The sequence below is a fragment of the Phoenix dactylifera genome, chromosome 4 (assembly GCF_051530095.1).
Source record: "Phoenix dactylifera cultivar Ajwa chromosome 4, Ajwa_hap1_PhDact_Kaust_v1.1, whole genome shotgun sequence".
Classification (NCBI taxonomy): Eukaryota; Viridiplantae; Streptophyta; class Magnoliopsida; order Arecales; family Arecaceae; genus Phoenix; species Phoenix dactylifera.
This window is the reverse complement of record NC_143193.1, coordinates 37,186,840-37,209,791: the sequence shown is the minus strand read 5'-3', so window position 1 is coordinate 37,209,791 and position 22,952 is coordinate 37,186,840. Positions and strand designations below refer to the sequence as shown.

General features: G+C 49.3%; 62 non-coding genes and 1 pseudogene across 62 annotated transcripts; all 63 read left to right on the top strand.

Annotated features, from left to right (window-relative positions):
- Window positions 1-84: 84 nt before the first annotated feature.
- LOC149762563 (5S ribosomal RNA) lies at window positions 85-203 on the top strand. Its single transcript, XR_016412775.1, has one exon. It is a non-coding gene; the product is annotated as a 5S ribosomal RNA (ribosomal RNA).
- Window positions 204-449: 246 nt separating this feature from the next.
- LOC149762562 (5S ribosomal RNA) lies at window positions 450-568 on the top strand. The gene has a single exon (XR_016401652.1). It is a non-coding gene; the product is annotated as a 5S ribosomal RNA (ribosomal RNA).
- Window positions 569-816: 248 nt separating this feature from the next.
- LOC149762561 (5S ribosomal RNA) lies at window positions 817-935 on the top strand. Its single transcript, XR_016403321.1, has one exon. It is a non-coding gene; the product is annotated as a 5S ribosomal RNA (ribosomal RNA).
- Window positions 936-1,181: 246 nt separating this feature from the next.
- On the top strand, window positions 1,182-1,300 carry LOC149762560 (5S ribosomal RNA). The gene has a single exon (XR_016408609.1). It is a non-coding gene; the product is annotated as a 5S ribosomal RNA (ribosomal RNA).
- A 246-nt stretch (window positions 1,301-1,546) lies between these two features.
- On the top strand, window positions 1,547-1,665 carry LOC149762559 (5S ribosomal RNA). The gene has a single exon (XR_016410369.1). It is a non-coding gene; the product is annotated as a 5S ribosomal RNA (ribosomal RNA).
- A 246-nt stretch (window positions 1,666-1,911) lies between these two features.
- On the top strand, window positions 1,912-2,030 carry LOC149762558 (5S ribosomal RNA). Its single transcript, XR_016410368.1, has one exon. It is a non-coding gene; the product is annotated as a 5S ribosomal RNA (ribosomal RNA).
- Window positions 2,031-2,276: 246 nt separating this feature from the next.
- On the top strand, window positions 2,277-2,395 carry LOC149762557 (5S ribosomal RNA). Its single transcript, XR_016410366.1, has one exon. It is a non-coding gene; the product is annotated as a 5S ribosomal RNA (ribosomal RNA).
- Window positions 2,396-2,641: 246 nt separating this feature from the next.
- LOC149762556 (5S ribosomal RNA) lies at window positions 2,642-2,760 on the top strand. The gene has a single exon (XR_016400796.1). It is a non-coding gene; the product is annotated as a 5S ribosomal RNA (ribosomal RNA).
- Window positions 2,761-3,006: 246 nt separating this feature from the next.
- LOC149762555 (5S ribosomal RNA) lies at window positions 3,007-3,125 on the top strand. The gene has a single exon (XR_016407423.1). It is a non-coding gene; the product is annotated as a 5S ribosomal RNA (ribosomal RNA).
- A 247-nt stretch (window positions 3,126-3,372) lies between these two features.
- LOC149762554 (5S ribosomal RNA) lies at window positions 3,373-3,491 on the top strand. The gene has a single exon (XR_016403987.1). It is a non-coding gene; the product is annotated as a 5S ribosomal RNA (ribosomal RNA).
- A 246-nt stretch (window positions 3,492-3,737) lies between these two features.
- LOC149762553 (5S ribosomal RNA) lies at window positions 3,738-3,856 on the top strand. The gene has a single exon (XR_016410365.1). It is a non-coding gene; the product is annotated as a 5S ribosomal RNA (ribosomal RNA).
- Window positions 3,857-4,102: 246 nt separating this feature from the next.
- On the top strand, window positions 4,103-4,221 carry LOC149762552 (5S ribosomal RNA). Its single transcript, XR_016407118.1, has one exon. It is a non-coding gene; the product is annotated as a 5S ribosomal RNA (ribosomal RNA).
- Window positions 4,222-4,468: 247 nt separating this feature from the next.
- LOC149762551 (5S ribosomal RNA) lies at window positions 4,469-4,587 on the top strand. The gene has a single exon (XR_016410364.1). It is a non-coding gene; the product is annotated as a 5S ribosomal RNA (ribosomal RNA).
- Window positions 4,588-4,833: 246 nt separating this feature from the next.
- LOC149762550 (5S ribosomal RNA) lies at window positions 4,834-4,952 on the top strand. Its single transcript, XR_016410363.1, has one exon. It is a non-coding gene; the product is annotated as a 5S ribosomal RNA (ribosomal RNA).
- A 246-nt stretch (window positions 4,953-5,198) lies between these two features.
- On the top strand, window positions 5,199-5,317 carry LOC149762549 (5S ribosomal RNA). Its single transcript, XR_016407421.1, has one exon. It is a non-coding gene; the product is annotated as a 5S ribosomal RNA (ribosomal RNA).
- A 247-nt stretch (window positions 5,318-5,564) lies between these two features.
- On the top strand, window positions 5,565-5,683 carry LOC149762548 (5S ribosomal RNA). The gene has a single exon (XR_016410362.1). It is a non-coding gene; the product is annotated as a 5S ribosomal RNA (ribosomal RNA).
- A 246-nt stretch (window positions 5,684-5,929) lies between these two features.
- On the top strand, window positions 5,930-6,048 carry LOC149762547 (5S ribosomal RNA). The gene has a single exon (XR_016410360.1). It is a non-coding gene; the product is annotated as a 5S ribosomal RNA (ribosomal RNA).
- Window positions 6,049-6,294: 246 nt separating this feature from the next.
- LOC149762546 (5S ribosomal RNA) lies at window positions 6,295-6,413 on the top strand. The gene has a single exon (XR_016407117.1). It is a non-coding gene; the product is annotated as a 5S ribosomal RNA (ribosomal RNA).
- Window positions 6,414-6,660: 247 nt separating this feature from the next.
- On the top strand, window positions 6,661-6,779 carry LOC149762545 (5S ribosomal RNA). The gene has a single exon (XR_016410359.1). It is a non-coding gene; the product is annotated as a 5S ribosomal RNA (ribosomal RNA).
- Window positions 6,780-7,025: 246 nt separating this feature from the next.
- LOC149762544 (5S ribosomal RNA) lies at window positions 7,026-7,144 on the top strand. Its single transcript, XR_016404180.1, has one exon. It is a non-coding gene; the product is annotated as a 5S ribosomal RNA (ribosomal RNA).
- Window positions 7,145-7,391: 247 nt separating this feature from the next.
- Window positions 7,392-7,510, top strand: LOC149762543 (5S ribosomal RNA). The gene has a single exon (XR_016410358.1). It is a non-coding gene; the product is annotated as a 5S ribosomal RNA (ribosomal RNA).
- A 246-nt stretch (window positions 7,511-7,756) lies between these two features.
- LOC149762542 (5S ribosomal RNA) lies at window positions 7,757-7,875 on the top strand. Its single transcript, XR_016410357.1, has one exon. It is a non-coding gene; the product is annotated as a 5S ribosomal RNA (ribosomal RNA).
- Window positions 7,876-8,121: 246 nt separating this feature from the next.
- On the top strand, window positions 8,122-8,240 carry LOC149762541 (5S ribosomal RNA). The gene has a single exon (XR_016407420.1). It is a non-coding gene; the product is annotated as a 5S ribosomal RNA (ribosomal RNA).
- Window positions 8,241-8,487: 247 nt separating this feature from the next.
- Window positions 8,488-8,606, top strand: LOC149762540 (5S ribosomal RNA). The gene has a single exon (XR_016410356.1). It is a non-coding gene; the product is annotated as a 5S ribosomal RNA (ribosomal RNA).
- A 246-nt stretch (window positions 8,607-8,852) lies between these two features.
- LOC149762539 (5S ribosomal RNA) lies at window positions 8,853-8,971 on the top strand. The gene has a single exon (XR_016410354.1). It is a non-coding gene; the product is annotated as a 5S ribosomal RNA (ribosomal RNA).
- Window positions 8,972-9,217: 246 nt separating this feature from the next.
- On the top strand, window positions 9,218-9,336 carry LOC149762538 (5S ribosomal RNA). The gene has a single exon (XR_016407116.1). It is a non-coding gene; the product is annotated as a 5S ribosomal RNA (ribosomal RNA).
- A 247-nt stretch (window positions 9,337-9,583) lies between these two features.
- LOC149762537 (5S ribosomal RNA) lies at window positions 9,584-9,702 on the top strand. The gene has a single exon (XR_016410353.1). It is a non-coding gene; the product is annotated as a 5S ribosomal RNA (ribosomal RNA).
- Window positions 9,703-9,948: 246 nt separating this feature from the next.
- LOC149762536 (5S ribosomal RNA) lies at window positions 9,949-10,067 on the top strand. Its single transcript, XR_016410352.1, has one exon. It is a non-coding gene; the product is annotated as a 5S ribosomal RNA (ribosomal RNA).
- A 246-nt stretch (window positions 10,068-10,313) lies between these two features.
- LOC149762535 (5S ribosomal RNA) lies at window positions 10,314-10,432 on the top strand. The gene has a single exon (XR_016407419.1). It is a non-coding gene; the product is annotated as a 5S ribosomal RNA (ribosomal RNA).
- A 247-nt stretch (window positions 10,433-10,679) lies between these two features.
- On the top strand, window positions 10,680-10,798 carry LOC149762534 (5S ribosomal RNA). Its single transcript, XR_016410351.1, has one exon. It is a non-coding gene; the product is annotated as a 5S ribosomal RNA (ribosomal RNA).
- Window positions 10,799-11,044: 246 nt separating this feature from the next.
- LOC149762533 (5S ribosomal RNA) lies at window positions 11,045-11,163 on the top strand. The gene has a single exon (XR_016410350.1). It is a non-coding gene; the product is annotated as a 5S ribosomal RNA (ribosomal RNA).
- Window positions 11,164-11,409: 246 nt separating this feature from the next.
- On the top strand, window positions 11,410-11,528 carry LOC149762532 (5S ribosomal RNA). Its single transcript, XR_016407417.1, has one exon. It is a non-coding gene; the product is annotated as a 5S ribosomal RNA (ribosomal RNA).
- Window positions 11,529-11,775: 247 nt separating this feature from the next.
- LOC149762531 (5S ribosomal RNA) lies at window positions 11,776-11,894 on the top strand. The gene has a single exon (XR_016404937.1). It is a non-coding gene; the product is annotated as a 5S ribosomal RNA (ribosomal RNA).
- Window positions 11,895-12,140: 246 nt separating this feature from the next.
- On the top strand, window positions 12,141-12,259 carry LOC149762530 (5S ribosomal RNA). Its single transcript, XR_016410349.1, has one exon. It is a non-coding gene; the product is annotated as a 5S ribosomal RNA (ribosomal RNA).
- A 246-nt stretch (window positions 12,260-12,505) lies between these two features.
- LOC149762529 (5S ribosomal RNA) lies at window positions 12,506-12,624 on the top strand. Its single transcript, XR_016407416.1, has one exon. It is a non-coding gene; the product is annotated as a 5S ribosomal RNA (ribosomal RNA).
- A 247-nt stretch (window positions 12,625-12,871) lies between these two features.
- Window positions 12,872-12,990, top strand: LOC149762528 (5S ribosomal RNA). Its single transcript, XR_016410348.1, has one exon. It is a non-coding gene; the product is annotated as a 5S ribosomal RNA (ribosomal RNA).
- A 246-nt stretch (window positions 12,991-13,236) lies between these two features.
- On the top strand, window positions 13,237-13,355 carry LOC149762527 (5S ribosomal RNA). The gene has a single exon (XR_016410347.1). It is a non-coding gene; the product is annotated as a 5S ribosomal RNA (ribosomal RNA).
- Window positions 13,356-13,601: 246 nt separating this feature from the next.
- Window positions 13,602-13,720, top strand: LOC149762526 (5S ribosomal RNA). The gene has a single exon (XR_016407415.1). It is a non-coding gene; the product is annotated as a 5S ribosomal RNA (ribosomal RNA).
- A 247-nt stretch (window positions 13,721-13,967) lies between these two features.
- Window positions 13,968-14,086, top strand: LOC149762525 (5S ribosomal RNA). Its single transcript, XR_016410346.1, has one exon. It is a non-coding gene; the product is annotated as a 5S ribosomal RNA (ribosomal RNA).
- A 246-nt stretch (window positions 14,087-14,332) lies between these two features.
- LOC149762524 (5S ribosomal RNA) lies at window positions 14,333-14,451 on the top strand. Its single transcript, XR_016406230.1, has one exon. It is a non-coding gene; the product is annotated as a 5S ribosomal RNA (ribosomal RNA).
- A 246-nt stretch (window positions 14,452-14,697) lies between these two features.
- Window positions 14,698-14,816, top strand: LOC149762523 (5S ribosomal RNA). The gene has a single exon (XR_016401351.1). It is a non-coding gene; the product is annotated as a 5S ribosomal RNA (ribosomal RNA).
- A 248-nt stretch (window positions 14,817-15,064) lies between these two features.
- Window positions 15,065-15,183, top strand: LOC149762522 (5S ribosomal RNA). The gene has a single exon (XR_016410345.1). It is a non-coding gene; the product is annotated as a 5S ribosomal RNA (ribosomal RNA).
- Window positions 15,184-15,429: 246 nt separating this feature from the next.
- LOC149762521 (5S ribosomal RNA) lies at window positions 15,430-15,548 on the top strand (annotated as a pseudogene).
- Window positions 15,549-15,794: 246 nt separating this feature from the next.
- On the top strand, window positions 15,795-15,913 carry LOC149762520 (5S ribosomal RNA). Its single transcript, XR_016410343.1, has one exon. It is a non-coding gene; the product is annotated as a 5S ribosomal RNA (ribosomal RNA).
- A 246-nt stretch (window positions 15,914-16,159) lies between these two features.
- LOC149762519 (5S ribosomal RNA) lies at window positions 16,160-16,278 on the top strand. Its single transcript, XR_016410342.1, has one exon. It is a non-coding gene; the product is annotated as a 5S ribosomal RNA (ribosomal RNA).
- A 246-nt stretch (window positions 16,279-16,524) lies between these two features.
- On the top strand, window positions 16,525-16,643 carry LOC149762518 (5S ribosomal RNA). The gene has a single exon (XR_016407414.1). It is a non-coding gene; the product is annotated as a 5S ribosomal RNA (ribosomal RNA).
- A 247-nt stretch (window positions 16,644-16,890) lies between these two features.
- On the top strand, window positions 16,891-17,009 carry LOC149762517 (5S ribosomal RNA). Its single transcript, XR_016410341.1, has one exon. It is a non-coding gene; the product is annotated as a 5S ribosomal RNA (ribosomal RNA).
- A 246-nt stretch (window positions 17,010-17,255) lies between these two features.
- On the top strand, window positions 17,256-17,374 carry LOC149762516 (5S ribosomal RNA). The gene has a single exon (XR_016403126.1). It is a non-coding gene; the product is annotated as a 5S ribosomal RNA (ribosomal RNA).
- Window positions 17,375-17,620: 246 nt separating this feature from the next.
- On the top strand, window positions 17,621-17,739 carry LOC149762515 (5S ribosomal RNA). Its single transcript, XR_016407413.1, has one exon. It is a non-coding gene; the product is annotated as a 5S ribosomal RNA (ribosomal RNA).
- Window positions 17,740-17,986: 247 nt separating this feature from the next.
- LOC149762514 (5S ribosomal RNA) lies at window positions 17,987-18,105 on the top strand. The gene has a single exon (XR_016405403.1). It is a non-coding gene; the product is annotated as a 5S ribosomal RNA (ribosomal RNA).
- Window positions 18,106-18,351: 246 nt separating this feature from the next.
- On the top strand, window positions 18,352-18,470 carry LOC149762513 (5S ribosomal RNA). Its single transcript, XR_016403179.1, has one exon. It is a non-coding gene; the product is annotated as a 5S ribosomal RNA (ribosomal RNA).
- A 246-nt stretch (window positions 18,471-18,716) lies between these two features.
- On the top strand, window positions 18,717-18,835 carry LOC149762512 (5S ribosomal RNA). The gene has a single exon (XR_016403125.1). It is a non-coding gene; the product is annotated as a 5S ribosomal RNA (ribosomal RNA).
- Window positions 18,836-19,081: 246 nt separating this feature from the next.
- On the top strand, window positions 19,082-19,200 carry LOC149762511 (5S ribosomal RNA). Its single transcript, XR_016407412.1, has one exon. It is a non-coding gene; the product is annotated as a 5S ribosomal RNA (ribosomal RNA).
- A 247-nt stretch (window positions 19,201-19,447) lies between these two features.
- On the top strand, window positions 19,448-19,566 carry LOC149762510 (5S ribosomal RNA). The gene has a single exon (XR_016405401.1). It is a non-coding gene; the product is annotated as a 5S ribosomal RNA (ribosomal RNA).
- Window positions 19,567-19,812: 246 nt separating this feature from the next.
- LOC149762509 (5S ribosomal RNA) lies at window positions 19,813-19,931 on the top strand. The gene has a single exon (XR_016401916.1). It is a non-coding gene; the product is annotated as a 5S ribosomal RNA (ribosomal RNA).
- Window positions 19,932-20,177: 246 nt separating this feature from the next.
- LOC149762508 (5S ribosomal RNA) lies at window positions 20,178-20,296 on the top strand. Its single transcript, XR_016408187.1, has one exon. It is a non-coding gene; the product is annotated as a 5S ribosomal RNA (ribosomal RNA).
- Window positions 20,297-20,543: 247 nt separating this feature from the next.
- Window positions 20,544-20,662, top strand: LOC149762507 (5S ribosomal RNA). Its single transcript, XR_016403124.1, has one exon. It is a non-coding gene; the product is annotated as a 5S ribosomal RNA (ribosomal RNA).
- A 246-nt stretch (window positions 20,663-20,908) lies between these two features.
- LOC149762506 (5S ribosomal RNA) lies at window positions 20,909-21,027 on the top strand. The gene has a single exon (XR_016406460.1). It is a non-coding gene; the product is annotated as a 5S ribosomal RNA (ribosomal RNA).
- Window positions 21,028-21,273: 246 nt separating this feature from the next.
- On the top strand, window positions 21,274-21,392 carry LOC149762505 (5S ribosomal RNA). Its single transcript, XR_016410340.1, has one exon. It is a non-coding gene; the product is annotated as a 5S ribosomal RNA (ribosomal RNA).
- Window positions 21,393-21,638: 246 nt separating this feature from the next.
- On the top strand, window positions 21,639-21,757 carry LOC149762504 (5S ribosomal RNA). The gene has a single exon (XR_016410339.1). It is a non-coding gene; the product is annotated as a 5S ribosomal RNA (ribosomal RNA).
- Window positions 21,758-22,003: 246 nt separating this feature from the next.
- Window positions 22,004-22,122, top strand: LOC149762503 (5S ribosomal RNA). The gene has a single exon (XR_016407410.1). It is a non-coding gene; the product is annotated as a 5S ribosomal RNA (ribosomal RNA).
- Window positions 22,123-22,369: 247 nt separating this feature from the next.
- On the top strand, window positions 22,370-22,488 carry LOC149762502 (5S ribosomal RNA). The gene has a single exon (XR_016410338.1). It is a non-coding gene; the product is annotated as a 5S ribosomal RNA (ribosomal RNA).
- A 246-nt stretch (window positions 22,489-22,734) lies between these two features.
- LOC149762501 (5S ribosomal RNA) lies at window positions 22,735-22,853 on the top strand. The gene has a single exon (XR_016403123.1). It is a non-coding gene; the product is annotated as a 5S ribosomal RNA (ribosomal RNA).
- The last annotated feature ends 99 nt before the right edge of the window (window positions 22,854-22,952 follow it).

Here is a 22,952-nt window from a genome sequence, read left to right as displayed (position 1 = left end):
CAGAACGGCCCCGGCGGCGCGAATGTCTCGGGCCGTCGACGTCTGCTGCTTTGTCATAAAAGGGAGTTTCGATGGGCATGTCATGGGTGCGATCATACCAGCACTAATGCACCGGATCCCATCAGAACTCCGCAGTTAAGCGTGCTTGGGCGAGAGTAGTACTACGATGGGTGACCCCCTGGGAAGTCCTCGTGTTGCACCCCTTTTATTTTTTGCCCGCTTTTTTATTTTTTGATAATATTTATTTTTAATTTTTCGGCTTTTGGCTTTTTCTCTTCGGATAATTTTTTTCCCCCGAAAATAAACTGAGTCCGGAGACTCGCGGTGCCATGCCGCATAGCGGAACAGCGCGTTGAATCCTACGCCAGAACGGCCCCGGCAGCGCGAATGTCTCGGGCCGTCGAGGTCTGCTGCTTTGTCATAAAAGGGAGTTTCGAAGGGCATGTCATGGGTGCGATCATACCAGCACTAATGCACCGGATCCCATCAGAACTCCGCAGTTAAGCGTGCTTGGGCGAGAGTTGTACTAGGATGGGTGACCCCCTGGGAAGTCCTCGTGTTGCACCCTTTTTATTTTTTTCTCCACTTTTTTATTTTTTGATAATATTTATTTTTAATTTTTCGGCTTTTGGCTTTTCCTCTTCGGATAATTTTTTTCCCCCGAAAATAAACTGAGTCCGGAGACTGGCGGTGCCATGCCGCATAGCGGGAATAGCGCGTTGAATCCTACGCCAGAACGGCCCCGGCGGCGCGAATGTCTCGGGCCGTCGACGTCTGCTGCTTTGTCATAAAAGGGAGTTTCGATGGGCATGTTATGGGCGCGATCATACCAGCACTAATGCACCGGATCCCATCAGAACTCCGCAGTTAAGCGTGCTTGGGCGAGAGTAGTACTACGATGGGTGACCCCCTGGGAAGTCCTCGTGTTGCACCCCTTTTATTTTTTGCCCGCTTTTTTATTTTTTGATAATATTTATTTTTAATTTTTCGGCTTTTGGCTTTTCCTCTTCGGATAATTTTTTTCCCCCGAAAATAAACTGAGTCCAGAGACTCGCGGTGCCATGCCGCATAGCGGAACAGCGCGTTGAATCCTACGCCAGAACGGCCCCGGCAGCGCGAATGTCTCGGGCCGTCGCGGTCTGCTGCTTTGTCATAAAAGGGAGTTTCGAAGGGCATGTCATGGGTGCGATCATACCAGCACTAATGCACCGGATCCCATCATAACTCCGCAGTTAGGCGTGCTTGGGCGAGAGAAGTACTAGGATGGGTGACCCCCTGGGAAGTTCTCGTGTTGCACCCTTTTTATTTTTTGCCCGCTTTTTTATTTTTTGATAATATTTATTTTTAATTTTTTGGCTTTTGGCTTTTCCTCTTCGGATAATTTTTTCCCCCCGAAAATAAACTGAGTCCGGAGACTGGCGGTGCCATGCCGCATAGCGGAACAGCGCGTTAAATTCTACGCCAGAACGGCCCCGGCAGCGCGAATGTCTCGGGCCGTCGAGGTCCGCTGCTTTGTCATAAAAGGGAGTTTCGAAGGGCATGTCATGGGTGCGATCATACCAGCACTAATGCACCGGATCCCATCAGAACTCCGCAGTTAAGCGTGCTTGGGCGAGAGTAGTACTAGGATGGGTGACCCCCTGGGAAGTCCTCGTGTTGCACCCCTTTTATTTTTTGCCCGCTTTTTTATTTTTTGATAACATTTATTTTTTATTTTTCGGCTTTTGGCTTTTCCTCTTCGGATAATTTTTTTCCCCCGAAAATAAACTGAGTCCGGAGACTGGCGGTGCCATGCCGCATAGCGGAACAGCGCGTTGAATCCTACGCCAGAACGGCCCCGGCAGCGCGAATGTCTCGGGCCGTCGAGGTCTGCTGCTTTGTCATAAAAGGGAGTTTCGAAAGGCATGTCATGGGTGCGATCATACCAGCACTAATGCACCGGATCCCATCAGAACTCCGCAGTTAAGCGTGCTTGGGCGAGAGTAGTACTAGGATGGGTGACCCCCTGGGAAGTCCTCGTGTTGCACCCCTTTTATTTTTTGCCCGCTTTTTTATTTTTTGATAACATTTATTTTTTATTTTTCGGCTTTTGGCTTTTCCTCTTCGGATAATTTTTTTCCCCCGAAAATAAACTGAGTCCGTAGACTGGCGGTGCCATGCCGCATAGCGGAACAGCGCGTTGAATCCTACGCCAGAACGGCCCCGGCAGCGCGAATGTCTCGGGCCGTCGAGGTCTGCTGCTTTGTCATAAAAGGGAGTTTCGAAAGGCATGTCATGGGTGCGATCATACCAGCACTAATGCACCGGATCCCATCAGAACTCCGCAGTTAAGCGTGCTTGGGCGAGAGTAGTACTAGGATGGGTGACCCCCTGGGAAGTCCTCGTGTTGCACCCCTTTTATTTTTTGCCCGCTTTTTTATTTTTTGATAACATTTATTTTTTATTTTTCGGCTTTTGGCTTTTCCTCTTCGGATAATTTTTTTCCCCCGAAAATAAACTGAGTCCGGAGACTGGCGGTGCCATGCCGCATAGCGGAACAGCGCGTTGAATCCTACGCCAGAACGGCCCCGGCAGCGCGAATGTCTCGGGCCGTCGAGGTCTGCTGCTTTGTCATAAAAGGGAGTTTCGAAAGGCATGTCATGGGTGCGATCATACCAGCACTAATGCACCGGATCCCATCAGAACTCCGCAGTTAAGCGTGCTTGGGCGAGACTAGTACTAGGATGGGTGACCCCCTGGGAAGTCCTCGTGTTGCACCCCTTTTATTTTTTGCCCGCTTTTTTATTTTTTGATAACATTTATTTTTTATTTTTCGGCTTTTGGCTTTTCCTCTTCGGATAATTTTTTTCCCCCGAAAATAAACTGAGTCCGGAGACTGGCGGTGCCATGCCGCATAGCGGAACAGCGTGTTGAATCCTACGCCAGAACGGCCCCGGCAGCGCGAATGTCTCGGGCCGTCGAGGTCTGCTACTTTGTCATATAAGGGAGTTTCGAAGGGCATGTCTTGGGTGCGATCATACCAGCACTAATGCACCGGATCCTATCAGAACTCCGCAGTTAAGCGTGCTTGGGCGAGAGTAGTACTAGGATGGGTGACCCCCTGGGAAGTCCTCATGTTGCACCCTTTTTATTTTTTGCCCGCTTTTTTATTTTTTGATAATATTTATTTTTAATTTTTTGGCTTTTGGCTTTTCCTCTTCGGATAATTTTTTTCCCCCGACAATAAACTGGGTCCGGAGACTGGCGGTGCCATGCCGCATAGCGGGACCAGCGCGTTGAATCCTACGCCAGAACGGCCCCGGCAGCGCGAATGTCTCGGGCCGTCGAGGTCTGCTGCTTTGTCATAAAAGGGAGTTTCGAAGGGCATATCATGGGTGCGATCATACCAGCACTAATGCACCGGATCCCATCAGAACTCCGCAGTTAAGCGTGCTTGGGCGAGAGTAGTACTAGGATGGGTGACCCCCTGGGAAGTCCTCATGTTGCACCCCTTTTATTTTTTGCCCGCTTTTTTCTTTTTTGATAACATTTATTTTTAATTTTTTGGCTTTTGGCTTTTCCTCTTCGGATAATTTTTTTCCCTCGAAAATAAACTGAGTCCGGAGACTCGCGGTGCCATGCCGCATAGCGGAACAGCGCATTGAATCCTACGCCAGAACGGCCTCGGCAGCGCGAATGTCTCGGGCCGTCGAGGTCTGCTGCTTTGTCATAAAAGGGAGTTTCGAAGGGCATGTCATGGGTGCGATCATACCAGCACTAATGCACCGGATCCCATCAGAACTCCGCAGTTAAGCGTGCTTGGGCGAGAGTAGTACTAGGATGGGTGACCCCCTGGGAAGTCCTCGTGTTGCACCCCTTTTATTTTTTGCCCGCTTTTTTATTTTTTGATAACATTTATTTTTTATTTTTCGGCTTTTGGCTTTTCCTCTTCGGATAATTTTTTTCCTCCGAAAATAAACTGAGTCCGGAGACTGGCGGTGCCATGCCGCATAGCGGAACAGCGTGTTGAATCCTACGCCAGAACGGCCCCGGCAGCGCGAATGTCCCGAGCCGTCGAGGTCTGCTACTTTGTCATAAAAGGGAGTTTCGAAGGGCATGTCTTGGGTGCGATCATACCAGCACTAATGCACCGGATCCTATCTGAACTCCGCAGTTAAGCGTGCTTGGGCGAGAGTAGTACTAGGATGGGTGACCCCCTGGGAAGTCCTCATGTTGCACCCTTTTTATTTTTTGCCCGCTTTTTTATTTTTTGATAATATTTATTTTTAATTTTTTGGCTTTTGGCTTTTCCTCTTCGGATAATTTTTTTCCCCCGACAATAAACTGGGTCCGGAGACTGGCGGTGCCATGCCGCAAAGCAGGACCAGCGCGTTGAATCCTACGCCAGAACGGCCCCGGCAGCGCGAATGTCTCGGGCCGTCGAGGTCTGCTGCTTTGTCATAAAAGGGAGTTTCGAAGGGCATATCATGGGTGCGATCATACCAGCACTAATGCACCGGATCCCATCAGAACTCCGCAGTTAAGCGTGCTTGGGCGAGAGTAGTACTAGGATGGGTGACCCCCTGGGAAGTCCTCGTGTTGCACCCCTTTTATTTTTTGCCCGCTTTTTTCTTTTTTGATAACATTTATTTTTAATTTTTTGGCTTTTGGCTTTTCCTCTTCGGATAATTTTTTTCCCTCGAAAATAAACTGAGTCCGGAGACTCGCGGTGCCATGCCGCATAGCGGAACAGCGCATTGAATCCTACGCCAGAACGGCCTCGGCAGCGCGAATATCTCGGGCCGTCGAGGTCTGCTGCTTTGTCATAAAAGGGAGTTTCGAAGGGCATGTCATGGGTGCGATCATACCAGCACTAATGCACCGGATCCCATCAGAACTCCGCAGTTAAGCGTGCTTGGGCGAGAGTAGTACTAGGATGGGTGACCCCCTGGGAAGTCCTCGTGTTGCACCCCTTTTATTTTTTGCCCGCTTTTTTATTTTTTGATAACATTTATTTTTTATTTTTCGGCTTTTGGCTTTTCCTCTTCGGATAATTTTTTTCCCCCGAAAATAAACTGAGTCCGGAGACTGGCGGTGCCATGCCGCATAGCGGAACAGCGTGTTGAATCCTACGCCAGAACGGCCCCGGCAGCGCGAATGTCTCGGGCCGTCGAGGTCTGCTACTTTGTCATATAAGGGAGTTTCGAAGGGCATGTCTTGGGTGCGATCATACCAGCACTAATGCACCGGATCCTATCAGAACTCCGCAGTTAAGCGTGCTTGGGCGAGAGTAGTACTAGGATGGGTGACCCCCTGGGAAGTCCTCATGTTGCACCCTTTTTATTTTTTGCCCGCTTTTTTATTTTTTGATAATATTTATTTTTAATTTTTTGGCTTTTGGCTTTTCCTCTTCGGATAATTTTTTTCCCCCGACAATAAACTGGGTCCGGAGACTGGCGGTGCCATGCCGCATAGCGGGACCAGCGCGTTGAATCCTACGCCAGAACGGCCCCGGCAGCGCGAATGTCTCGGGCCGTCGAGGTCTGCTGCTTTGTCATAAAAGGGAGTTTCGAAGGGCATATCATGGGTGCGATCATACCAGCACTAATGCACCGGATCCCATCAGAACTCCGCAGTTAAGCGTGCTTGGGCGAGAGTAGTACTAGGATGGGTGACCCCCTGGGAAGTCCTCGTGTTGCACCCCTTTTATTTTTTGCCCGCTTTTTTCTTTTTTGATAACATTTATTTTTAATTTTTTGGCTTTTGGCTTTTCCTCTTCGGATAATTTTTTTCCCTCGAAAATAAACTGAGTCCGGAGACTCGCGGTGCCATGCCGCATAGCGGAACAGCGCATTGAATCCTACGCCAGAACGGCCTCGGCAGCGCGAATGTCTCGGGCCGTCGAGGTCTGCTGCTTTGTCATAAAAGGGAGTTTCGAAGGGCATGTCATGGGTGCGATCATACCAGCACTAATGCACCGGATCCCATCAGAACTCCGCAGTTAAGCGTGCTTGGGCGAGAGTAGTACTAGGATGGGTGACCCCCTGGGAAGTCCTCGTGTTGCACCCCTTTTATTTTTTGCCCGCTTTTTTATTTTTTGATAAAATTTATTTTTTATTTTTCGGCTTTTGGCTTTTCCTCTTCGGATAATTTTTTTCCTCCGAAAATAAACTGAGTCCGGAGACTGGCGGTGCCATGCCGCATAGCGGAACAGCGTGTTGAATCCTACGCCAGAACGGCCCCGGCAGCGCGAATGTCCCGAGCCGTCGAGGTCTGCTACTTTGTCATAAAAGGGAGTTTCGAAGGGCATGTCTTGGGTGCGATCATACCAGCACTAATGCACCGGATCCTATCTGAACTCCGCAGTTAAGCGTGCTTGGGCGAGAGTAGTACTAGGATGGGTGACCCCCTGGGAAGTCCTCATGTTGCACCCTTTTTATTTTTTGCCCGCTTTTTTATTTTTTGATAATATTTATTTTTAATTTTTTGGCTTTTGGCTTTTCCTCTTCGGATAATTTTTTTCCCCCGACAATAAACTGGGTCCGGAGACTGGCGGTGCCATGCCGCAAAGCAGGACCAGCGCGTTGAATCCTACGCCAGAACGGCCCCGGCAGCGCGAATGTCTCGGGCCGTCGAGGTCTGCTGCTTTGTCATAAAAGGGAGTTTCGAAGGGCATATCATGGGTGCGATCATACCAGCACTAATGCACCGGATCCCATCAGAACTCCGCAGTTAAGCGTGCTTGGGCGAGAGTAGTACTAGGATGGGTGACCCCCTGGGAAGTCCTCGTGTTGCACCCCTTTTATTTTTTGCCCGCTTTTTTCTTTTTTGATAACATTTATTTTTAATTTTTTGGCTTTTGGCTTTTCCTCTTCGGATAATTTTTTTCCCTCGAAAATAAACTGAGTCCGGAGACTCGCGGTGCCATGCCGCATAGCGGAACAGCGCATTGAATCCTACGCCAGAACGGCCTCGGCAGCGCGAATATCTCGGGCCGTCGAGGTCTGCTGCTTTGTCATAAAAGGGAGTTTCGAAGGGCATGTCATGGGTGCGATCATACCAGCACTAATGCACCGGATCCCATCAGAACTCCGCAGTTAAGCGTGCTTGGGCGAGAGTAGTACTAGGATGGGTGACCCCCTGGGAAGTCCTCATGTTGCACCCTTTTTATTTTTTGCCCGCTTTTTTATTTTTTGATAATATTTATTTTTAATTTTTTGGCTTTTGGCTTTTCCTCTTCGGATAATTTTTTTCCCCCGACAATAAACTGGGTCCGGAGACTGGCGGTGCCATGCCGCAAAGCAGGACCAGCGCGTTGAATCCTACGCCAGAACGGCCCCGGCAGCGCGAATGTCTCGGGCCGTCGAGGTCTGCTGCTTTGTCATAAAAGGGAGTTTCGAAGGGCATATCATGGGTGCGATCATACCAGCACTAATGCACCGGATCCCATCAGAACTCCGCAGTTAAGCGTGCTTGGGCGAGAGTAGTACTAGGATGGGTGACCCCCTGGGAAGTCCTCGTGTTGCACCCCTTTTATTTTTTGCCCGCTTTTTTCTTTTTTGATAACATTTATTTTTAATTTTTTGGCTTTTGGCTTTTCCTCTTCGGATAATTTTTTTCCCTCGAAAATAAACTGAGTCCGGAGACTCGCGGTGCCATGCCGCATAGCGGAACAGCGCATTGAATCCTACGCCAGAACGGCCTCGGCAGCGCGAATATCTCGGGCCGTCGAGGTCTGCTGCTTTGTCATAAAAGGGAGTTTCGAAGGGCATGTCATGGGTGCGATCATACCAGCACTAATGCACCGGATCCCATCAGAACTCCGCAGTTAAGCGTGCTTGGGCGAGAGTAGTACTAGGATGGGTGACCCCCTGGGAAGTCCTCGTGTTGCACCCCTTTTATTTTTTGCCCGCTTTTTTATTTTTTGATAACATTTATTTTTTATTTTTCGGCTTTTGGCTTTTCCTCTTCGGATAATTTTTTTCCCCCGAAAATAAACTGAGTCCGGAGACTGGCGGTGCCATGCCGCATAGCGGAACAGCGTGTTGAATCCTACGCCAGAACGGCCCCGGCAGCGCGAATGTCTCGGGCCGTCGAGGTCTGCTACTTTGTCATATAAGGGAGTTTCGAAGGGCATGTCTTGGGTGCGATCATACCAGCACTAATGCACCGGATCCTATCAGAACTCCGCAGTTAAGCGTGCTTGGGCGAGAGTAGTACTAGGATGGGTGACCCCCTGGGAAGTCCTCATGTTGCACCCTTTTTATTTTTTGCCCGCTTTTTTATTTTTTGATAATATTTATTTTTAATTTTTTGGCTTTTGGCTTTTCCTCTTCGGATAATTTTTTTCCCCCGACAATAAACTGGGTCCGGAGACTGGCGGTGCCATGCCGCATAGCGGGACCAGCGCGTTGAATCCTACGCCAGAACGGCCCCGGCAGCGCGAATGTCTCGGGCCGTCGAGGTCTGCTGCTTTGTCATAAAAGGGAGTTTCGAAGGGCATATCATGGGTGCGATCATACCAGCACTAATGCACCGGATCCCATCAGAACTCCGCAGTTAAGCGTGCTTGGGCGAGAGTAGTACTAGGATGGGTGACCCCCTGGGAAGTCCTCGTGTTGCACCCCTTTTATTTTTTGCCCGCTTTTTTCTTTTTTGATAACATTTATTTTTAATTTTTTGGCTTTTGGCTTTTCCTCTTCGGATAATTTTTTTCCCTCGAAAATAAACTGAGTCCGGAGACTCGCGGTGCCATGCCGCATAGCGGAACAGCGCATTGAATCCTACGCCAGAACGGCCTCGGCAGCGCGAATGTCTCGGGCCGTCGAGGTCTGCTGCTTTGTCATAAAAGGGAGTTTCGAAGGGCATGTCATGGGTGCGATCATACCAGCACTAATGCACCGGATCCCATCAGAACTCCGCAGTTAAGCGTGCTTGGGCGAGAGTAGTACTAGGATGGGTGACCCCCTGGGAAGTCCTCGTGTTGCACCCCTTTTATTTTTTGCCCGCTTTTTTATTTTTTGATAACATTTATTTTTTATTTTTCGGCTTTTGGCTTTTCCTCTTCGGATAATTTTTTTCCTCCGAAAATAAACTGAGTCCGGAGACTGGCGGTGCCATGCCGCATAGCGGAACAGCGTGTTGAATCCTACGCCAGAACGGCCCCGGCAGCGCGAATGTCCCGAGCCGTCGAGGTCTGCTACTTTGTCATAAAAGGGAGTTTCGAAGGGCATGTCTTGGGTGCGATCATACCAGCACTAATGCACCGGATCCTATCTGAACTCCGCAGTTAAGCGTGCTTGGGCGAGAGTAGTACTAGGATGGGTGACCCCCTGGGAAGTCCTCATGTTGCACCCTTTTTATTTTTTGCCCGCTTTTTTATTTTTTGATAATATTTATTTTTAATTTTTTGGCTTTTGGCTTTTCCTCTTCGGATAATTTTTTTCCCCCGACAATAAACTGGGTCCGGAGACTGGCGGTGCCATGCCGCAAAGCAGGACCAGCGCGTTGAATCCTACGCCAGAACGGCCCCGGCAGCGCGAATGTCTCGGGCCGTCGAGGTCTGCTGCTTTGTCATAAAAGGGAGTTTCGAAGGGCATATCATGGGTGCGATCATACCAGCACTAATGCACCGGATCCCATCAGAACTCCGCAGTTAAGCGTGCTTGGGCGAGAGTAGTACTAGGATGGGTGACCCCCTGGGAAGTCCTCGTGTTGCACCCCTTTTATTTTTTGCCCGCTTTTTTCTTTTTTGATAACATTTATTTTTAATTTTTTGGCTTTTGGCTTTTCCTCTTCGGATAATTTTTTTCCCTCGAAAATAAACTGAGTCCGGAGACTCGCGGTGCCATGCCGCATAGCGGAACAGCGCATTGAATCCTACGCCAGAACGGCCTCGGCAGCGCGAATATCTCGGGCCGTCGAGGTCTGCTGCTTTGTCATAAAAGGGAGTTTCGAAGGGCATGTCATGGGTGCGATCATACCAGCACTAATGCACCGGATCCCATCAGAACTCCGCAGTTAAGCGTGCTTGGGCGAGAGTAGTACTAGGATGGGTGACCCCCTGGGAAGTCCTCGTGTTGCACCCCTTTTATTTTTTGCCCGCTTTTTTATTTTTTGATAACATTTATTTTTTATTTTTCGGCTTTTGGCTTTTCCTCTTCGGATAATTTTTTTCCCCCGAAAATAAACTGAGTCCGGAGACTGGCGGTGCCATGCCGCATAGCGGAACAGCGTGTTGAATCCTACGCCAGAACGGCCCCGGCAGCGCGAATGTCTCGGGCCGTCGAGGTCTGCTACTTTGTCATATAAGGGAGTTTCGAAGGGCATGTCTTGGGTGCGATCATACCAGCACTAATGCACCGGATCCTATCAGAACTCCGCAGTTAAGCGTGCTTGGGCGAGAGTAGTACTAGGATGGGTGACCCCCTGGGAAGTCCTCATGTTGCACCCTTTTTATTTTTTGCCCGCTTTTTTATTTTTTGATAATATTTATTTTTAATTTTTTGGCTTTTGGCTTTTCCTCTTCGGATAATTTTTTTCCCCCGACAATAAACTGGGTCCGGAGACTGGCGGTGCCATGCCGCATAGCGGGACCAGCGCGTTGAATCCTACGCCAGAACGGCCCCGGCAGCGCGAATGTCTCGGGCCGTCGAGGTCTGCTGCTTTGTCATAAAAGGGAGTTTCGAAGGGCATATCATGGGTGCGATCATACCAGCACTAATGCACCGGATCCCATCAGAACTCCGCAGTTAAGCGTGCTTGGGCGAGAGTAGTACTAGGATGGGTGACCCCCTGGGAAGTCCTCGTGTTGCACCCCTTTTATTTTTTGCCCGCTTTTTTCTTTTTTGATAACATTTATTTTTAATTTTTTGGCTTTTGGCTTTTCCTCTTCGGATAATTTTTTTCCCTCAAAAATAAACTGAGTCCGGAGACTCGCGGTGCCATGCCGCATAGCGGAACAGCGCATTGAATCCTACGCCAGAACGGCCTCGGCAGCGCGAATGTCTCGGGCCGTCGAGGTCTGCTGCTTTGTCATAAAAGGGAGTTTCGAAGGGCATGTCATGGGTGCGATCATACCAGCACTAATGCACCGGATCCCATCAGAACTCCGCAGTTAAGCGTGCTTGGGCGAGAGTAGTACTAGGATGGGTGACCCCCTGGGAAGTCCTCGTGTTGCACCCCTTTTATTTTTTGCCCGCTTTTTTATTTTTTGATAACATTTATTTTTTATTTTTCGGCTTTTGGCTTTTCCTCTTCGGATAATTTTTTTCCCCCGAAAATAAACTGAGTCCGGAGACTGGCGGTGCCATGCCGCATAGCGGAACAGCGTGTTGAATCCTACGCCAGAACGGCCCCGGCAGCGCGAATGTCTCGGGCCGTCGAGGTCTGCTACTTTGTCATATAAGGGAGTTTCGAAGGGCATGTCTTGGGTGCGATCATACCAGCACTAATGCACCGGATCCTATCAGAACTCCGCAGTTAAGCGTGCTTGGGCGAGAGTAGTACTAGGATGGGTGACCCCCTGGGAAGTCCTCATGTTGCACCCTTTTTATTTTTTGCCCGCTTTTTTATTTTTTGATAATATTTATTTTTAATTTTTTGGCTTTTGGCTTTTCCTCTTCGGATAATTTTTTTCCCCCGACAATAAACTGGGTCCGGAGACTGGCGGTGCCATGCCGCATAGCGGGACCAGCGCGTTGAATCCTACGCCAGAACGGCCCCGGCAGCGCGAATGTCTCGGGCCGTCGAGGTCTGCTGCTTTGTCATAAAAGGGAGTTTCGAAGGGCATATCATGGGTGCGATCATACCAGCACTAATGCACCGGATCCCATCAGAACTCCGCAGTTAAGCGTGCTTGGGCGAGAGTAGTACTAGGATGGGTGAACCCCTGGGAAGTCCTCGTGTTGCACCCCTTTTATTTTTTGCCCGCTTTTTTCTTTTTTGATAACATTTATTTTTAATTTTTTGGCTTTTGGCTTTTCCTCTTTGGATAATTTTTTTCCCTCGAAAATAAACTGAGTCCGGAGACTCGCGGTGCCATGCCGCATAGCGGAACAGCGCATTGAATCCTACGCCAGAACGGCCTCGGCAGCGCGAATGTCTCGGGCCGTCGAGGTCTGCTGCTTTGTCATAAAAGGGAGTTTCGAAGGGCATGTCATGGGTGCGATCATACCAGCACTAATGCACCGGATCCCATCAGAACTCCGCAGTTAAGCGTGCTTGGGCGAGAGTAGTACTAGGATGGGTGACCCCCTGGGAAGTCCTCGTGTTGCACCCCTTTTATTTTTTGCCCGCTTTTTTATTTTTTGATAACATTTATTTTTTATTTTTCGGCTTTTGGCTTTTCCTCTTCGGATAATTTTTTTCCTCCGAAAATAAACTGAGTCCGGAGACTGGCGGTGCCATGCCGCATAGCGGAACAGCGTGTTGAATCCTACGCCAGAACGGCCCCGGCAGCGCGAATGTCTCGGGCCGTCGAGGTCTGCTACTTTGTCATAAAAGGGAGTTTCGAAGGGCATGTCTTGGGTGCGATCATACCAGCACTAATGCACCGGATCCTATCAGAACTCCGCAGTTAAGCGTGCTTGGGCGAGAGTAGTACTAGGATGGGTGACCCCCTGGGAAGTCCTCATGTTGCACCCTTTTTATTTTTTGCCCGCTTTTTTATTTTTTGATAATATTTATTTTTAATTTTTTGGCTTTTGGCTTTTCCTCTTCGGATAATTTTTTTCCCCCGACAATAAACTGGGTCCGGAGACTGGCGGTGCCATGCCGCATAGCGGGACCAGCGCGTTGAATCCTACGCCAGAACGGCCCCGGCAGCGCGAATGTCTCGGGCCGTCGAGGTCTGCTGCTTTGTCATAAAAGGGAGTTTCGAAGGGCATATCATGGGTGCGATCATACCAGCACTAATGCACCGGATCCCATCAGAACTCCGCAGTTAAGCGTGCTTGGGCGAGAGTAGTACTAGGATGGGTGACCCCCTGGGAAGTCCTCGTGTTGCACCCCTTTTATTTTTTGCCCGCTTTTTTCTTTTTTGATAACATTTATTTTTAATTTTTTGGCTTTTGGCTTTTCCTCTTCGGATAATTTTTTTCCCTCAAAAATAAACTGAGTCCGGAGACTCGCGGTGCCATGCCGCATAGCGGAACAGCGCATTGAATCCTACGCCAGAACGGCCTCGGCAGCGCGAATGTCTCGGGCCGTCGAGGTCTGCTGCTTTGTCATAAAAGGGAGTTTCGAAGGGCATGTCATGGGTGCGATCATACCAGCACTAATGCACCGGATCCCATCAGAACTCCGCAGTTAAGCGTGCTTGGGCGAGAGTAGTACTAGGATGGGTGACCCCCTGGGAAGTCCTCGTGTTGCACCCCTTTTATTTTTTGCCCGCTTTTTTATTTTTTGATAACATTTATTTTTTATTTTTCGGCTTTTGGCTTTTCCTCTTCGGATAATTTTTTTCCCCCGAAAATAAACTGAGTCCGGAGACTGGCGGTGCCATGCCGCATAGCGGAACAGCGTGTTGAATCCTACGCCAGAACGGCCCCGGCAGCGCGAATGTCTCGGGCCGTCGAGGTCTGCTACTTTGTCATATAAGGGAGTTTCGAAGGGCATGTCTTGGGTGCGATCATACCAGCACTAATGCACCGGATCCTATCAGAACTCCGCAGTTAAGCGTGCTTGGGCGAGAGTAGTACTAGGATGGGTGACCCCCTGGGAAGTCCTCATGTTGCACCCTTTTTATTTTTTGCCCGCTTTTTTATTTTTTGATAATATTTATTTTTAATTTTTTGGCTTTTGGCTTTTCCTCTTCGGATAATTTTTTTCCCCCGACAATAAACTGGGTCCGGAGACTGGCGGTGCCATGCCGCATAGCGGGACCAGCGCGTTGAATCCTACGCCAGAACGGCCCCGGCAGCGCGAATGTCTCGGGCCGTCGAGGTCTGCTGCTTTGTCATAAAAGGGAGTTTCGAAGGGCATATCATGGGTGCGATCATACCAGCACTAATGCACCGGATCCCATCAGAACTCCGCAGTTAAGCGTGCTTGGGCGAGAGTAGTACTAGGATGGGTGACCCCCTGGGAAGTCCTCGTGTTGCACCCCTTTTATTTTTTGCCCGCTTTTTTCTTTTTTGATAACATTTATTTTTAATTTTTTGGCTTTTGGCTTTTCCTCTTCGGATAATTTTTTTCCCTCGAAAATAAACTGAGTCCGGAGACTCGCGGTGCCATGCCGCATAGCGGAACAGCGCATTGAATCCTACGCCAGAACGGCCCCGGCAGCGCGAATGTCTCGGGCCGTCGAGGTCTGCTGCTTTGTCATAAAAAGGTGTTTCGATGGGCATGTCATGGGTGCGATCATACCAGCACTAATGCACCGGATCCCATCAGAACTCCGCAGTTAAGCGTGCTTGGGCCAGAGTAGTATTAGGATGGGTGACCCCCTGGGAAGTCCTCGTGTTGCACCCCTTTTATTTTTTGCCCGCTTTTTTATTTTTTGATAATATTTATTTTTAATTTTTCGGCTTTTGGCTTTTCCTCTTCGGATAATTTTTTTCCCCCGAAAATAAACTGAGTCCGGAGACTTGCGGTGCCATGCCGCATAGCGGAACAGCGCGTTGAATCCTACGCCAGAACGGCCCCGGCAGCGCGAATGTCTCGGGCCGTCGAGGTCTGCTGCTTTGTCATAAAAGGGAGTTTCGAAGGGCATGTCATGGGTGCGATCATACCAGCACTAATGCTCCGGATCCCATCAGAACTCCGCAGTTAAGCGTGCTTGGGCGAGAGTAGTACTAGGATGGGTGACCCCCTGGGAAGTCCTCGTGTTGCACCCTTTTTATTTTTTTCTCCACTTTTTTATTTTTTGATAATATTTATTTTTAATTTTTCGGCTTTTGGCTTTTCCTCTTCGGATAATTTTTTTCCCCCGAAAATAAACTGAGTCCGGAGACTGGCGGTGCCATGCCGCATAGCGGGAATAGCGCGTTGAATCCTACGCCAGAACGGCCCCGGCGGCGCGAATGTCTCGGGCCGTCGAGGTCTGCTGCTTTGTCATAAAAGGGAGTTTCGATGGGCATGTCATGGGTGCGATCATACCAGCACTAATGCACCGGATCCCATCAGAACTCCGCAGTTAAGCGTGCTTGGGCGAGAGTAGTACTAGGATGGGTGACCCCCTGGGAAGTCCTCGTGTTGCACCCCTCTTATTTTTTGCCCGCTTTTTTATTTTTTGATAATATTTATTTTTAATTTTTCGGCTTTTGGCTTTTCCTCTTCGGATAATTTTTTTCCCCCGAAAATAAACTGAGTCCGGAGACTCGCGGTGCCATGCCGCATAGCGGAACAGCGCGTTGAATCCTACGCCAGAACGGCCCTGGCAGCACGAATGTCTCGGGCCGTCGCGGTCTGCTGCTTTGTCATAAAAGGGAGTTTCGAAGGGCATGTCATGGGTGCGATCATACCAGCACTAATGCACCGGATCCCATCATAACTCCGCAGTTAGGCGTGCTTGGGCGAGAGAAGTACTAGGATGGGTGACCCCCTGGGAAGTCCTCGTGTTGCACCCTTTTTATTTTTTGCCCGCTTTTTTATTTTTTGATAATATTTATTTTTAATTTTTTGGCTTTTGGCTTTTCCTCTTCGGATAATTTTTTCCCCCCGAAAATAAACTGAGTCCGGAGACTGGCGGTGCCATGCCGCATAGCGGAACAGCGCGTTGAATCCTACGCCAGAACGGCCCCGGCAGCGCGAATGTCTCGGGCCGTCGAGGTCAGCTGCTTTGTTATAAAAGGGTGTTTCGAAGGGCATGTCATGGGTGCGATCATACCAGCACTAATGCACCGGATCCCATCAGAACTCCGCAGTTAAGCGTGCTTGGGCGAGAGTAGTACTAGGATGGGTGACCCCCTGGGAAGTCCTCGTGTTGCACCCCTTTTATTTTTTGCCCGCTTTTTTATTTTTTGATAACATTTATTTTTTATTTTTCGGCTTTTGGCTTTTCCTCTTCGGATAATTTTTTTCCCCCGAAAATAAACTGAGTCCGGAGACTGGCGGTGCCATGCCGCATAGCGGAACAGCGCGTTGAATCCTACGCCAGAACGGCCCCGGCAGCGCGAATGTCTCGGACCGTCGAGGTCTGCTGCTTTGTCATAAAAGGGAGTTTCGAAGGGCGTGTCATGGGTGCGATCATACCAGCACTAATGCACCGGATCCCATCAGAACTCCGCAGTTAAGCGTGCTTGGGCGAGAGTAGTACTAGGATGGGTGACCCCCTGGGAAGTCCTCGTGTTGCACCCCTTTTATTTTTTGCCCGCTTTTTTATTTTTTGATAACATTTATTTTTTATTTTTCGGCTTTTGGCTTTTCCTCTTCGGATAATTTTTTTCCCCCGAAAATAAACTGAGTCCGAAGACTGGCGGTGCCATGCCGCATAGCGGAACAGCGTGTTGAATCCTACGCCAGAACGGCCCCGGCAGCGCGAATGTCTCGGGCCGTCGAGGTCTTCTACTTTGTCATAAAAGGGAGTTTCGAAGGGCATGTCTTGGGTGCGATCATACCAGCACTAATGCACCGGATCCTATCAGAACTCCGCAGTTAAGCGTGCTTGGGCGAGAGTAGTACTAGGATGGGTGACCCCCTGGGAAGTCCTCATGTTGCACCCTTTTTATTTTTTGCCCGCTTTTTTATTTTTTGATAATATTTATTTTTAATTTTTTGGCTTTTGGCTTTTCCTCTTCGGATAATTTTTTTCCCCCGACAATAAACTGGGTCCGGAGACTGGCGGTGCCACGCCGCATAGCGGGACCAGCACGTTCAATCCTACGCCAGAACGGCCCCGGCAGCGCGAATGTCTCGGGCCGTCGAGGTCTGCTGCTTTGTCATAAATGGGAGTTTCGAAGGGCATATCATGGGTGCGATCATACCAGCACTAATGCACCGGATCCCATCAGAACTCCGCAGTTAAGCGTGCTTGGGCGAGAGTAGTACTAGGATGGGTGACCCCCTGGGAAGTCCTCGTGTTGCACCCCTTTTATTTTTTGCCCGCTTTTTTCTTTTTTGATAACATTTATTTTTAATTTTTTGGCTTTTGGCTTTTCCTCTTCGGATAATTTTTTTCCCTCGAAAATAAACTGAGTCCGGAGACTCGCGGTGCCATGCCGCATAGCGGAACAGCGCATTGAATCCTACGCCAGAACGGCCTCGGCAGCGCGAATGTCTCGGGCCGTCGAGGTCTGCTGCTTTGTCATAAAAGGGAGTTTCGAAGGGCATGTCATGGGTGCGATCATACCAGCACTAATGCACCGGATCCCATCAGAACTCCGCAGTTAAGCGTGCTTGGGCGAGAGTAGTACTAGGATGGGTGACCCCCTGGAAAGTCCTCGTGTTGCACCCCTTTTATTTTTTGCCCGCTTTTTTATTTTTTGATAACATTTATTTTTTATTTTTCGGCTTTTGGCTTTTCCTCTTCGGATAATTTTTTTCCCTCGAAAATAAACTGAGTCCGGAGACTGGCGGTGCCATGCCGCATAGCGAAACAGCGTGTTGAATCCTACGCCAGAACGGCCCCGGCAGCGCGAATGTCTCGGGCCGTCGAGGTCTGCTACTTTGTCATAAAAGGGAGTTTCGAAGGGCATGTCTTGGGTGCGATCATACCAGCACTAATGCACCGGATCCTATCAGAACTCCGCAGTTAAGCGTGCTTGGGCGAGAGTAGTACTAGGATGGGTGACCCCCTGGGAAGTCCTCATGTTGCACCCTTTTTATTTTTTGCCCGCTTTTTTATTTTTTGATAATATTTATTTTTAATTTTTTGGCTTTTGGCTTTTCCTCTTCGGATAATTTTTTTCCCCCGACAATAAACTGGGTCCGGAGACTGGCGGTGCCATGCCGCATAGCGGGACCAGCGCGTTGAATCCTACGCCAGAACGGCCCCGGCAGCGCGAATGTCTCGGGCCGTCGAGGTCTGCTGCTTTGTCATAAAAGGGAGTTTCGAAGGGCATATCATGGGTGCGATCATACCAGGACTAATGCACCGGATCCCATCAGAACTCCGCAGTTAAGCGTGCTTGGGCGAGAGTAGTACTAGGATGGGTGACCCCCTGGGAAGTCCTCGTGTTGCACCACTTTTATTTTTTGCCCGCTTTTTTCTTTTTTGATAACATTTATTTTTAATTTTTTGGCTTTTGGCTTTTCCTCTTCGGATAATTTTTTTCCCTCGAAAATAAACTGAGTCCGGAGACTCGCGGTGCCATGCCGCATAGCGGAACAGCGCATTGAATCCTACGCCAGAACGGCCTCGGCAGCGCGAATGTCTCGGGCCGTCGAGGTCTGCTGCTTTGTCATAAAAGGGAGTTTCGAAGGGCATGTCATGGGTGCGATCATACCAGCACTAATGCACCGGATCCTATCAGAACTCCGCAGTTAAGCGTGCTTGGGCGAGAGTAGTACTAGGATGGGTGACCCCCTGGGAAGTCCTCGTGTTGCACCCCTTTTATTTTTTGCCCGCTTTTTTATTTTTTGATAACATTTATTTTTTATTTTTCGGCTTTTGGCTTTTCCTCTTCGGATAATTTTTTTCCCCCGAAAATAAACTGAGTCCGGAGACTGGCGGTGCCATGCCGCATAGCGGAACAGCGTGTTGAATCCTACGCCAGAACGGCCCCGGCAGCGCGAATGTCTCGGGCCGTCGAGGTCTGCTACTTTGTCATAAAAGGGAGTTTCGAAGGGCATGTCATGGGTGCGATCATACCAGCACTAATGCACCGGATCCCATCAGAACTCCGCAGTTAAGCGTGCTTGGGCGAGAGTAGTACTAGGATGGGTGACCCCCTGGAAAGTCCTCGTGTTGCACCCCTTTTATTTTTTGCCCGCTTTTTTATTTTTTGATAACATTTATTTTTTATTTTTCGGCTTTTGGCTTTTCCTCTTCGGATAATTTTTTTCCCTCGAAAATAAACTGAGTCCGGAGACTGGCGGTGCCATGCCGCATAGCGAAACAGCGTGTTGAATCCTACGCCAGAACGGCCCCGGCAGCGCGAATGTCTCGGGCCGTCGAGGTCTGCTACTTTGTCATAAAAGGGAGTTTCGAAGGGCATGTCTTGGGTGCGATCATACCAGCACTAATGCACCGGATCCTATCAGAACTCCGCAGTTAAGCGTGCTTGGGCGAGAGTAGTACTAGGATGGGTGACCCCCTGGGAAGTCCTCATGTTGCACCCTTTTTATTTTTTGCCCACTTTTTTATTTTTTGATAATATTTATTTTTAATTTTTTGGCTTTTGGCTTTTCCTCTTCGGATAATTTTTTTCCCCCGACAATAAACTGGGTCCGGAGACTGGCGGTGCCATGCCGCATAGCGGGACCAGCGCGTTGAATCCTACGCCAGAACGGCCCCGGCAGCGCGAATGTCTCGGGCCGTCGAGGTCTGCTGCTTTGTCATAAAAGGGAGTTTCGAAGGGCATATCATGGGTGCGATCATACCAGGACTAATGCACCGGATCCCATCAGAACTCCGCAGTTAAGCGTGCTTGGGCGAGAGTAGTACTAGGATGGGTGACCCCCTGGGAAGTCCTCGTGTTGCACCACTTTTATTTTTTGCCCGCTTTTTTCTTTTTTGATAACATTTATTTTTAATTTTTTGGCTTTTGGCTTTTCCTCTTCGGATAATTTTTTTCCCTCGAAAATAAACTGAGTCCGGAGACTCGCGGTGCCATGCCGCATAGCGGAACAGCGCATTGAATCCTACGCCAGAACGGCCTCGGCAGCGCGAATGTCTCGGGCCGTCGAGGTCTGCTGCTTTGTCATAAAAGGGAGTTTCGAAGGGCATGTCATGGGTGCGATCATACCAGCACTAATGCACCGGATCCCATCAGAACTCCGCAGTTAAGCGTGCTTGGGCGAGAGTAGTACTAGGATGGGTGACCCCCTGGGAAGTCCTCGTGTTGCACACCTTTTATTTTTTGCCCGCTTTTTTATTTTTTGATAACATTTATTTTTTATTTTTCGGCTTTTGGCTTTTCCTCTTCGGATAATTTTTTTCCCCCGAAAATAAACTGAGTCCGGAGACTGGCGGTGCCATGCCGCATAGCGGAACAGCGTGTTGAATCCTACGCCAGAACGGCCCCGGCAGCGCGAATGTCTCGGGCCGTCGAGGTCTGCTACTTTGTCATAAAAGGGAGTTTCGAAGGGCATGTCTTGGGTGCGATCATACCAGCACTAATGCACCGGATCCTATCAGAACTCCGCAGTTAAGCGTGCTTGGACGAGAGTAGTACTAGGATGGGTGACCCCCTGGGAAGTCCTCATGTTGCACCCTTTTTATTTTTTGCCCGCTTTTTTATTTTTTGATAATATTTATTTTTAATTTTTTGGCTTTTGGCTTTTCCTCTTCGGATAATTTTTTTCCCCCGACAATAAACTGGGTCCGGAGACTGGCGGTGCCATGCCGCATAGCGGGACCAGCACGTTGAATCCTACGCCAGAACGGCCCCGGCAGCGCGAATGTCTCGGGCCGTCGAGGTCTGCTGCTTTGTCATAAAAGGGAGTTTCGAAGGGCATGTCATGGGTGCGATCATACCAGCACTAATGCACCGGATCCCATCAGAACTCCGCAGTTAAGCGTGCTTGGGCGAGAGTAGTACTAGGATGGGTGACCCCCTGGAAAGTCCTCGTGTTGCACCCCTTTTATTTTTTGCCCGCTTTTTTATTTTTTGATAACATTTATTTTTTATTTTTCGGCTTTTGGCTTTTCCTCTTCGGATAATTTTTTTCCCTCGAAAATAAACTGAGTCCGGAGACTGGCGGTGCCATGCCGCATAGCGAAACAGCGCGTTGAATCCTACGCCAGAACGGCCCCGGCAGCGCGAATGTCTCGGGCCGTCGAGGTCTGCTACTTTGTCATAAAAGGGAGTTTCGAAGGGCATGTCTTGGGTGCGATCATACCAGCACTAATGCACCGGATCCTATCAGAACTCCGCAGTTAAGCGTGCTTGGGCGAGAGTAGTACTAGGATGGGTGACCCCCTGGAAAGTCCTCGTGTTGCACCCTTTTTATTTTTTGCCCGCTTTTTTATTTTTTGATAATATTTATTTTTAATTTTTTGGCTTTTGGCTTTTCCTCTTCGGATAATTTTTTCCCCCCGAAAATAAACTGAGTCCGGAGACTGGCGGTGCCATGCCGCATAGCGGAACAGCGCGTTGAATCCTACGCCAGAACGGCCCCGGCAGCGCGAATGTCTCGGGCCGTCGAGGTCAGCTGCTTTGTTATAAAAGGGTGTTTCGAAGGGCATGTCATGGGTGCGATCATACCAGCACTAATGCACCGGATCCCATCAGAACTCCGCAGTTAAGCGTGCTTGGGCGAGAGTAGTACTAGGATGGGTGACCCCCTGGGAAGTCCTCGTGTTGCACCCCTTTTATTTTTTGCCCGCTTTTTTATTTTTTGATAACATTTATTTTTTATTTTTCGGCTTTTGGCTTTTCCTCTTCGGATAATTTTTTTCCCCCGAAAATAAACTGAGTCCGGAGACTGGCGGTGCCATGCCGCATAGCGGAACAGCGCGTTGAATCCTACGCCAGAACGGCCCCGGCAGCGCGAATGTCTCGGACCGTCGAGGTCTGCTGCTTTGTCATAAAAGGGAGTTTCGAAGGGCGTGTCATGGGTGCGATCATACCAGCACTAATGCACCGGATCCCATCAGAACTCCGCAGTTAAGCGTGCTTGGGCGAGAGTAGTACTAGGATGGGTGACCCCCTGGGAAGTCCTCGTGTTGCACCCCTTTTATTTTTTGCCCGCTTTTTTATTTTTTGATAACATTTATTTTTTATTTTTCGGCTTTTGGCTTTTCCTCTTCGGATAATTTTTTTCCCCCGAAAATAAACTGAGTCCGAAGACTGGCGGTGCCATGCCGCATAGCGGAACAGCGTGTTGAATCCTACGCCAGAACGGCCCCGGCAGCGCGAATGTCTCGGGCCGTCGAGGTCTTCTACTTTGTCATAAAAGGGAGTTTCGAAGGGCATGTCTTGGGTGCGATCATACCAGCACTAATGCACCGGATCCTATCAGAACTCCGCAGTTAAGCGTGCTTGGGCGAGAGTAGTACTAGGATGGGTGACCCCCTGGGAAGTCCTCATGTTGCACCCTTTTTATTTTTTGCCCGCTTTTTTATTTTTTGATAATATTTATTTTTAATTTTTTGGCTTTTGGCTTTTCCTCTTCGGATAATTTTTTTCCCCCGACAATAAACTGGGTCCGGAGACTGGCGGTGCCACGCCGCATAGCGGGACCAGCACGTTCAATCCTACGCCAGAACGGCCCCGGCAGCGCGAATGTCTCGGGCCGTCGAGGTCTGCTGCTTTGTCATAAATGGGAGTTTCGAAGGGCATATCATGGGTGCGATCATACCAGCACTAATGCACCGGATCCCATCAGAACTCCGCAGTTAAGCGTGCTTGGGCGAGAGTAGTACTAGGATGGGTGACCCCCTGGGAAGTCCTCGTGTTGCACCCCTTTTATTTTTTGCCCGCTTTTTTCTTTTTTGATAACATTTATTTTTAATTTTTTGGCTTTTGGCTTTTCCTCTTCGGATAATTTTTTTCCCTCGAAAATAAACTGAGTCCGGAGACTCGCGGTGCCATGCCGCATAGCGGAACAGCGCATTGAATCCTACGCCAGAACGGCCTCGGCAGCGCGAATGTCTCGGGCCGTCGAGGTCTGCTGCTTTGTCATAAAAGGGAGTTTCGAAGGGCATGTCATGGGTGCGATCATACCAGCACTAATGCACCGGATCCCATCAGAACTCCGCAGTTAAGCGTGCTTGGGCGAGAGTAGTACTAGGATGGGTGACCCCCTGGAAAGTCCTCGTGTTGCACCCCTTTTATTTTTTGCCCGCTTTTTTATTTTTTGATAACATTTATTTTTTATTTTTCGGCTTTTGGCTTTTCCTCTTCGGATAATTTTTTTCCCTCGAAAAT